Source organism: Mus caroli, chromosome 16, assembly GCF_900094665.2.
Source record: "Mus caroli chromosome 16, CAROLI_EIJ_v1.1, whole genome shotgun sequence".
Taxonomy (NCBI): domain Eukaryota; kingdom Metazoa; phylum Chordata; class Mammalia; order Rodentia; family Muridae; genus Mus; species Mus caroli.
Genome location: NC_034585.1, coordinates 47,239,892 through 47,250,707, shown reverse-complemented (window position 1 = coordinate 47,250,707; position 10,816 = coordinate 47,239,892). Strand labels below are relative to the sequence as shown.

The 10,816-nt window shown below is 45.6% G+C and overlaps 1 protein-coding gene across 10 annotated transcripts in view; it reads left to right on the top strand.

Annotated features, from left to right (window-relative positions):
- The first annotated feature begins 7,464 nt into the window (after positions 1–7,464).
- Bbx (BBX high mobility group box domain containing) overlaps positions 7,465–10,816 on the top strand; it is a 243,810-nt gene continuing 240,458 nt past the window's right edge. For 3 of the 10 annotated variants that reach the window (XM_021185666.1, XM_029470809.1, XM_021185672.2), the window contains exon 1: positions 7,524–7,689. The gene's annotated coding sequence lies outside the window, so the exon portion shown is untranslated. Of the gene's footprint in view, positions 7,830–8,147; positions 8,229–8,822; positions 8,841–10,157; positions 10,176–10,816 lie in introns of those variants that run through there. The other 7 variants (XM_029470819.1, XM_029470811.1, XM_029470820.1 and 4 more) reach the window with 6 other exon arrangements.

Sequence of the window (10,816 nt, the reverse complement as noted above, 5' to 3'; positions counted from 1 at the left end):
TGAGTTCATTATTTACTTTTAAAGTGTGGCATATACACGTTATAATATAACATTTATGCCTCCTATAAAATGAAGGATAATTAGACCCAGTTAAGTATTTCCATTCTAACAGAAACCCCTGTTTCTTCTACCACTACATCCTACACTGGGTAACCATTCATGCTTATTGAGAGAATCAAGCAAAATATCCTTTTCTATCTGGTCCACAGCCTAAGCAGAAAACATTGGTGAAGCCAAGTAAATTCAGTCCTTTTCTAATTGACACAAAGAAAAAGTTAGAATATGTTAATGATAATTTATTTAATAATTTCTAATAAAATTATTAGATCATTACTAGGTAATTTTTTTCTAATAAAGCAATCTCAGTATCTGGAGAGGGTGGTACAACTGGCTTTCTGAGATCCAATTCTTCAGTCTTTCATTTATTTTCTTAAGCTCTGTTCCGCATCCTGCCAGAAGTTCTTGTTTTCATTTTATTTAGCAAGAGATATTAAGCCCTCATTAAGAACAAATTCTTCTCTGAGAAAATTAATAAATGCAAATTTAAAATGTTAGCAACTCTTCTAACAAAGCTGTATCAGGTAGTTTTGTGAGCAGGCTGAGAGAAACATGGATGTAGTGGTAGCACAATTATAAAGCGGTGATCATTTCCTAGGGAAAACTAGGAGAGCAGATAAAGAAAGAGGTTCCAACCTAACCTTCAGTGTTCAGATTCTGCAGAAGAACTCTGAGGGCCTATCAACCTGCTAAGTTGTGATGACACCCTTGGGTGACTGGTTTATTCTAGCATGCACTAGAAATTCCTTTGAGTTCAAATGACACACATGTAAGGTGGTTCTAGGACAAGCTCAATAAATGTGGAATGCTGATTAATGGGTCAAGGCGGATGTGTTGGGAGGCGCGTGCTTTGGGTTCTGCCTTTGACAGTGCTTTTAAAAAAATGACCGAGAACAATGTAAAGAAGGCATGAGGTTTGTGAATGAGTCACAGACGCTGAAATCAATAGCACATGTGTTGAACGAACTAATTGGTCTACAGGACAGTGGGGCAAAAGGGACTCAGAGACAAAGTTTAGAGAAAACAGAATAGTCGTCCTTTACTGAGCATATACTGCATGCTAAACACCGTTCTAAGAATATTGCAAGTATTATTTACTCTTTACAATAACCTTCTGAAATGTCAATATCAACGAAGACAAACAGAAGTTACTAAATCTTTCTAAGTCCACCACGCTAGTGTGTGTTGGAAGGAAGATACAGAAAACAGCTATGTTGGTGTAGTCCTTGGGCCCCGGTTCTGAATTATCATACAATATTTAGGCTATAAACCCTTGTGCCTCAGTTCCCCCAAGTAAATTATACAACATTGGCCCATCCTTCAAAATAAAAACAAAAACAAAAAAAGTTTTGTTTTTTTTTTTTCATTTTTGAGAATAAGCACAAAACTGGCCAACAGAGCTTAAAACCATTTTAGTTTGCATTAATTGAACTATTTTATCAGGATCTGTGGTCACTCTGTACCCTACACTACTCAGCCTCCGCCTGGGCGTCACACTTGAAGGGACACATCCAGAAAGACAATAGGCAGGGTCTGTGTGAAAAGACTAAGAGTCAAGAATGGTGCCCTAGAGAGAATGCGCTGAGACAGTGGAGTTAGCTTGGGAAAGACAACAGAGCTAGGTGTGGTTATCAAGAGTGGTCTTTGCATTTTCGCTGGGCCGCGTTCAGGGATTAGGGTCTTCTCTGTAGTCCTAAGGGAACAGAAAAAAGGAAAGGACAGTAGCTAAAACTTAAAAGGAGAAAAATTAGGCTAAAAGCCAGGAAGAACTGTATCCTGATGAAAACTGCCAGATGAAACGGGCTGTCTTGGGAACAGGGCTGGGTGAGGGAGAACAGAAGGACCGTCCTGCGGTCCTGCCGATGCTAACCGATGATCAGAGTCACTAGCGGGGAAACTAATTTCCACGCAGATACCGGTTTGTATGATGTGACCCTCAAGCGACTTTCTGGTACGTTCTGCTTCCTTCTACTCTCACACAGACAAATAAATAAAAAGAAAAAAAAAAAAAAAGAGGAAGGAAAAGAGGTGGAAAGAGAAAAATTTTGCAGAACTAAGCCTAACTCAGCTTTGCTGCTAGCTGAGGATCATTTTACCTCTCTTTGATTGCTTGAATTTTTCATTTGTGAAAAAGACAACCCCGCCGGACACGGTGGCACACGCTGTAATCTGGCACACATTGTAATCCCAGCATTGGCGAGTTGGAGGCATAATAATCTTTGGTTCAAGGTCATCGGCCATTACAGAGTGAGTTCCAGGCCAACCTGGCCTACCCTGAGACCTTAGTCAAAAACAAAAATAAAACAAGTCCTCCCTCCCCCCACCCCCATCAACAGCAACAGCAGCAGCAGCAGCAGCAGCAGCAGCAACAACAACAACAACAACAACAGCCTCCACCACCAAGATCAAAAGGCAAACCTGAGCCACGTGGTTGTGGCACACTCCTTAAATCCCAGCACTCAGGAGGGAGAGGCTGAGGAATTTCTGAGTTTGAGGCCAGCCTGGTCTACAGACTGCATTCCAGGCCACACAGTGAAACCTTCTCTTGAGGGGTGGGGGAAGGGAGCAACAGCAAACCCGAAGCAAGGATAAGGAAACAAGGATAATACAATAAACAAGTTAATGTGGATGGGGAAGAACCCACGGAGGCCTCACTCAACCTTCTACAACTACAGCAACGGAGAAGTGCTGAGGAGTCTTCACCAGGGAGGAGCACATCAATTGTTATTCAATGCCACATGGTCAGCCCTGAAATTACACATACAAGTAACCTTAAACAGACTGAGAGGGCTGTTCTTATGTATTTAGGAAAACACACACACACACACACACACACACACACACACACACCGCCAACACCAACACCAATTAATAAAAAGAAAGTTTGTGAAGTTGAAGAACCAAGAGAGATATATGGGAGAGGTTGGAGTTGGAAGGAGGAAATGGAAGGGGTAAATTTTATATATATATATATATATATATATATATATATATATATATAATCATAAGTAAGGGTATATTACTTAATATATACAAATTACAATATAAATTATTATATAAGTAGGCTATTAAATAAAAAGAAATAATAACATCAAACAATGATTTGGAAACATACTATCTTGCTATTTGTCTTATATATCTTATATGGATTTTAGTGAGTTTGCCAGGTTATCTAAAATGGAAAATACTTTAGACAGTTAAACAATATGAAAATATAACTTCTGGTGACTATAATGTCAGTTCTGCTTATGATTTATATGTGTCTCTATCTTCTCTGTCACCTCTTTTTTTTTTTTTCTGGTTACTAAGCGTTTTGATTTTTTGATTTTATCTTCTAGCACGGGTGGCCTTTCTGAGTTCTTTTTCTTGTCTTGTTTCCCTGTACTTTAGATGTTTGCTTTCTACTCCATTTCTGGCACTGGGCTAGCTACCATTCTAGCGACTGCTGGAGAGCAAGATGTAAGGGAAACGCCATCATTTTGCTCAAGATCTCTGCCACTGGTTAAAGACTTCCTTCAGTACATCAATATACAATCCTAAGAGAAATATCTGGATGCCTTTTAAGAGGGATACTGATAGAACCCCACAGAGGATCACAGGAGATTAGGGATTCCCAAGTGCCTGACTGAGCAGCGCCCTAAGAGAGCAGGCTGTGTAGTTTTTCTTCTTACTGTGTATTTTGCTGGTTTTCTTTAGCGCTGTGAATGTCTGCACGGCTCCCAGGATAAGATCTTTAATTCTTTGTCCCTTTACATTGGCTTTAAGGGAAGTGGTATGATCTCCATGCCCTTACGCAAACCTTCCACTTACATACGCATATGTATTATACAGAACAGACGTGAATCTCAGAGAGGTCAAGTACACGACATAAATTGATGTCTAAGGCACTGTAACTTTCTCAAGTTGGTTTGTATCAAAAAGCATTATCAATAAACTTGCTTTTTTAGGTGCCATTATGCCCAACTGATTGCTTTATTCTGGGCTGAGGCTGATATCTTTTTTTCATTTTATTTATTTTTATTATTATTATTTTTGGGACCAGGTATCACTATGTAAATTAGGCTACCCTTAAACTCCACTTTTGCTAGGATTACAGACACACACTATCACGCCTAGTCGCTGTTGTGTCTTGAGATGCTGGAATCTTTGAGAATGGTATACAAGGCAATCACAAACAATGGGTACATAAGCTGCAACAAGATCTCTAAACTCCGTTGGTATGATAGTTAAGCTTTACAGAGCTGGGCCACGCATCTACCATTGACTTGTATGGGAAAAAGATAAATAAAAATAACACACTGATTGACTGTTTAATTATTATATATATATTTCCCCTTGTTTATAAAATGGGGATAATAAGAGCAATTAAAATTACATATATTATATAACACATTTAAATTTTAATTACACTTATAATTCCCATTTTATAGACAAGGAAAGTAATTTCTAGGGTGATTAAGTTTTTTTCTAAGGCTGCTGAGCGGTAACATCAGGATTTGAATTAGGATTGTAAAAGGGAGCAAAATAGAAGAAATTACTTATGTATTTAGATAACTGACACACATCTATATACTCACTTCTGCACATATTTAAAATGAACTTTCTAGAGGGGCTGGCACAGAGAACCTATTCAACAAATGTCATGAAGAAGAATATTGAATAGACCTATAGAATAAAATGATGCTCGTACAAATGGAACATTAATGCACAATTTATCTATCTATTTATTTATTTATTTATTTTTCAGGACAGGCTTTCTCTTCATAGTCCTGGTTGGCCTTGAACTCACAGAGATCCACCTGCCTCTCTGCCTTCCAAGTACAGGGAGTAAAAGCATACAAGTATAATTATTGCCATTCTACAGGCTGTGAGTTCCCAACAATTTTCCGTTAAGAAATGACTTGTAAGAGGGTGACTTCAGTCCATGCTCCCTTGTGCTCTCACATACCAGTCAGGCCAGTTAGCTCCTCTCACTGTCAGAGACCGCTAAATTAGAACGCAAAAGCCTGGAGTGTATGAATACATGCCCATATCCACGTGGACTATGGAATAAATTAACATTCAAATTTTACTTTTTATTTACCGCATGACTTCATTTTTATGACCATGTGCTTTATAAATTATAAATAATTTATTTATACTGGTATATTTTAATGTACAGATAAATATACAAATGTTAACCCCCTACACGTAGACTCTTACTGACAGTGCTGTGTAATGTGCAAGTTTGATACTGTAACTTTATATGATTCATTTACGTTAAATGTATTCAACAAAAATGTGATCATAAAAATAAAGTATGTCTTCCTGTAATGGAAGTTGGAAGTAAAAGTGGGGAGTGGGCTAGCCTTCCGTAAATTTTATTTTATATAATATGCTAAAAGTAAGTCGTAACACTTCACCCAGCAATTAAATATATCAACTTTTGCTGATTTTTAACTCTTCAAAAAGAAGCACCTCAAAATCCTCCAGAAACGTTTCCTCTGTCTGCCTTGTGTCTGTGAAGGTTGTCATTTCAAAAACAGGGCCTTCCAGCTGCTCAAAACCTAGGAAATGTCCGGGGCTTCATTTTCTCACCACTGACGTCTGTGCCTACCTGGTTTGTCCCTGCCTCCTTTCTCATATAGGCAAGATAGAGATAGGAGTTAGCACAGACTTCAGACCAGTGTACTGTGGATAAGGAATACTTGTTTCTTTCTGTCAGTTGCATGCAGAGGGATATGATAGGACTTTCAGTATTACCACTTGGAATACTGTGGTTTAGAGGATTTTTTTCTTTAAAATTTATTTTCTTTTAAAAATAAACAGAATACCACACCCCTAAACAGTACTTCACTTTCTAAACTTAATAACTTTTTTTTTCTTTAGGTTTCTTTTTTCCACTCTTATGCAAACACCATGTTCACTTAATATATTTATGGCTATGAAAAAAGTATCTTAGGAACGAATCAAGGAAATAAAACAGCTGGGACAGATGTGGTGGTGCACACCTTTAATTCCAGCACTCAGGAAATAGAGGCAGTGGGGTCTCTGTGAGTTTAAAGACAGCCTGATATATCTAGTGATTTCCAGGCTAGGCAAGGCCACTCAGTCAAACCTTGCCTCAAAAAACAAAAACAAAGACAAAAACAACCCCCCCCCAAAACAACAAACAAACAAACAACCCAAAACCAGAACAGAAAGGTTATCTTACTCAGTTTACTTTTAAAATTTAGGCTATCAGCTAGACTATAAAAATCATACTATTTAATCTCCAAAACTGTTTGTATTTAAGATTCTCGAAAATTTTGGATCTTGGTCCGAAGGAACTCCAGGAAAACATCTGGGACCTAGAATAGTCCCAGTGAGTTGTAGATGCTGAATAACCATTTAATGAAGGCAATCTTGGGAAAGCTTATTTTAATCTTCAAATAAAAACTAAAATCAACTCTAAGAATGAAGGAGACTAAAAGAACTCATATGCTCAAAAGATTGCTCAACTAGTTAAAAACTTGTGTGTGCATTTTATTCTGTTTTAATTCTTAGGTTCGGTTCTTTCTAAGTATCCCTTTGGCTTGTTTAATACAAACTGTTAACAAGATCTGCCAAAGATACAGCATAGTAAAAATATCATTAAAACTAGATCTCGCGTTCATTGTCTCTAGAAATCACCGACCATAGAGTAGTCATATACAGTGGGAAATATATAAAACAAAGGATGTGTGTGCATGTGTGTGTGTGTTATAAATCTTGGCTATATTGAACCAAGAGGTCTATTTCTAAGGCAGACCGTCGATTGTCATTTTCCCACAAGGTGTGTAATTTCAGCACATCTTGTGTACCCATACAGGTGATTGCCCTCTGACTTTCAAGTGCACATTTGGCTACTTTAGCATAAGGTTTATCTTTGTTTCTGTGTGTTGTATTGATTTTTTTTTCTTACTTTCTGAATTTGCTTGCTAACGAGGCAGTCACAATCTCAAAGCATTCTAGTCTTGATAAACTTATCTGGCACTATTTTGGCCTATGTGATGGCTAACCCATTGACAAAAGAAATCTAAGCTGATAAAAGCCTTTCTCGGCCACTTGTTAGCAGGCCCGGCTGTAAAATCATAACACAATGCTCGCCTCTTTCATGGGGCACCACAAGGCAGCGATCAAACCCACCCCTCCTCACTTCCATATCCAGTGGAGTTGTAGTTTATTACCATAACCCTCCCAAGTCAAAAGGACACCAGTTTCCAGCCTGGCAACTTGGTATAGAGAGGGCTTCCCTCCGGACCCCTACTCTGCTGGGCCTCTCTACCTGTCCTCGCCCACTGTCTACAGGTCCCGAACATTAGAAAATAGAAAATGTGATGATCTTTGTGTGTCTCTGTGAAATGTGTGTATGTGTGCGTGTGTTTGGGTGTAACGCGCCTCCTGTTTGGCTGCGCCGCCCGTCCGTCACGGCGCGGGCCAATGGCAGGCTGCCTTATATAAAATGAGTGTTTTCAGTCTCTCCGGGTTGCATGTACTGTATGTGGAGCAGTGTACAGTGGAGCGGAGGCAGCGCGGCTCCGCAAGCTCCTCTCCACTTTCCCATAGAGAGCCCCTGACTGGCCGCTGAGGGCGAGCCACACACACGCCCTCGCGCCGCGGCGAGCCCGCGAGGTAGGCGCCCGCCATCCGCAGCCTTCGCAGGCGCTCTCCCGCACTTTCTGTTTTCCTACTCACTTGCGAGCCGCCGGGGCTGCAGCCCGAGGACTCCGCGGCAGGAGCGGCGGCAGCGGCGGCGGCGGCGGCGGCAGCCGGTAGGGTGGACTTGAGGAAGGCGAGGGGAACCCGCGCGTCCGGAGCCCGAGCCGCCACTGGCCGGCGCCTCGCGGGCCACTTTCCCCTCAGCCAAAACTTTGGGTGGCGAGAGGTCGGGCCGAGGGTCGCGGCGGCCGCGCCGGCGGGCCCGGGCCGGGGGGCGCGCGGCGCTGCCCGGCGAGCGCGAGCTGGGGGCCGGGCTGGGGAGGAGTAGGCCAGCCGGTGCCAGGCTGCGTTTGCAGGCAGCACCTCTCGGCGCCCGGGCAGCGCCGCCCGAGGGGGCACGGAGCCGGGGCGCGGGGTTGAGCCGCCCGAGGAAAACAACAACGGAGCGGTCCCCTCACGCCGGCGGGCGGCTCGTGGCCGCCCCGGGAGCCCCAAACTTCAAGGAGGCGAAAGTACGTGGAGGAGCCCCGGGCAGGGCTCGGCTGCCGGGGGAGGTGGGGCCTGAGGAGCCCGGGGCAGGGGTGGAAGGTACGGGAAGGCTGCCCTCGGTGGGTCGGGGCTACGTTTGGTGTGTGTGCGACGGTGACCGGGACCGGCAGCCCGGTTGCTCGTTCATCTGCAGAGTTAGGATTTGGGTGTTCCGGCCCCGAGATCGGTGTCCCCCTCACCCCCCACCCCCAGCCAAATGCGCGGCGAGTGGAGAAAGTGCTGTTCTAGTGCCAGAGTAGCCTGGAGGAAGAACAGGGGAGAGGGGAAGAAGGCGAAGAAGGCGAGAGAGAGAGAGAGAGAGAGAGAGGGAGAGGAAGGGAGGGGAAGAAAGAGAGAGAGAGAGAGAGAGAGAGAGAGAGAGAGAGAGAGAGAGAGAGAGAGAGAGAGAGAGAGAGAGAGAGAGAAACGGGAGGGAAGAGAGGAGGGGGGAGAGGACGAGGGAGGCTGTGTCAGGATTTTGCTTGAATGTGGGATTATGTTGTGTCAATAAGTTTAAGGTGGAGAGAGCGAGGCTGGGGGTGGTGGCGGTGGAGGGGAGGAGGAAGGCCTTGGCTGGTTAAAGACTCATTTTGAAGGTAAGTTATGGCATTGCACGGTCGCGATGACAGAAAACTTGCAGATCCTTTATCCGGGGATGGGGTCGATGCCTCTAGAAAGAGCTCCCCAACCCTCGGAAGCCACGCTCGTGTTACACTGTTATTTTCTGCGATCCCGGTCGCTAGTAAATTACAGAAATCAGACTGGAGGCTTCTTTCCCTCCTCCACCTCGTCTCGCTCACTCACCCTCAGAAATGTATTGTTATTATTATTATTTTAAAATTTATTTTGGGGAGATCGCATGAAACTTAACGTAACTGAGACCGAACCCGAGTCCTGTAATTTACAAGGACCCCGAATCCAGGAATCTGGAACACGTTTATGTGTGAAATACCCGCGATCATTTCTGCTAAATGAGGAAGGTAAAACGAAACGATGCAAAAAGCTAAGACACAACATGTACGACAGAGGAGGGGGGGGGGAGAGGGAGAGACACAGAGACAAGCTATTTTTTGCTTTCCTTTCTACAGAAAGGAAAATAAAGCGTGCATTCCCCTTCCTTCCCAGTGTGTAGGGTCTAGTCAATATTTTAACTGTCTGAGGACAAATTAGCCCAGGTGGATCTTGTTGAAAAGTTTCGCGAGGTGGGGTGGAGGTGGGGGGGGGAAGGTAGCTGGAGGGGGAGGTGGGNGGAGGTGGTGGGGGATGGGGACCGAGCTAGCTCTGCCTCGGCTAATGGTCATTGGCCTGGGGCTTTGAAACCATTGCCTGTCCTGCTAATGACACGTCCAGTTCTCGTCTACCGGCCGTGGACGCCGGGCTGCTGTTCCTGGGGCTGGCTGGCGGGGACTGGGGTACTTTCCCTGCACGAGGAGGGGCGCTCTCGGCCATCCCTTGGGGCTGCCCACTCGCGGCGTGGGTTCCCCACGCGCGTCCTCTCCCCTGCGCGCCGCCGCCACCTCTGCTCGCGCGACTTTTGTAGCCAGCCTACGGCCAGGGGGCGCGGGGGGTCCCCGCAGCGGACATCTCCGGGCGGCCACCCGGCACCCGGCCCCACGCGCGCCACGCCGCGCGGTCCAACCCTGGAATGGCAGCACGGGGCCGGGCGGCGGCGGTGCCTCCCTGGGGGGCGGCAGAGGCAGCGGCGGCGGGATCTTCGCCGGGGCCCGCGGGAGGAGGAGGAGGAGGAGGAGGAACGGGAGGAGGAGAAACGGGAGAAGGAGGAGGGGAAGGAGGAGGAAGAGGAGGCGAGGGAGGCGTTTTTTCCCCCCAGACCGCCGCCAGTTCGAGCGGGCACGGGCACAGGGACACCCCACTCGTTGCTCCTACGTTCTGGAAAGGTGTTTAGAAGACTTTTACGCCCGGAGTGTAGGGTTTGCACTTCATTTTTTTCCTTCCCCCTCTTCCCCAAAGCAAGATGGACTCTATTGCCTTTCTCTTTCTCCCTCTACCTCTGCCTCTGTCTTGTCAGCCTTAAAGATCGACATTTTGTACTAAGATGCAAAGTTGATGGTGACCAGCAACAAAGCCAGGGTGGGATCCCGGGATCCCTCCCTCTCTCCTTCTCCCTCGGCGTTTCCTAGCCTCCCCCACCCCGACCTCGCCGACCTGGTGGCCTGAGCTTGCTGTCGTGGGCTGTGGAGAATTTGTTTCCCCAGGTCGACTCCGATCTCTGTCTCAGAATTGTGACCCAGCCAGGCTATTGGGAGCTGGCTGTGGCCGCCCAGGTCTGCAGCGCTGAGGGCTGCGATACCTGGACCCGCTGCTACGGTTGCTCCTCCAAGCTGCCTGGCTCCTGGGCAGAGGGAGGCACGGAGTGCCTATCGATCTTTACCGATTTGGTTACCGGTGTATTTGTCCAGGGGTGGTGATCACTTGTGCAAGTTGATGAATGATCGTGGTGTGGGCTTTGCTGTTCAGAACAGATCAACTTTCTGCTTTGTACAGACAGAGAGTAGGCAGCAAGGTTCTGGGGAGACCCAGGAATGCCAGCTGGGCTGCCCCCACCCGCTTT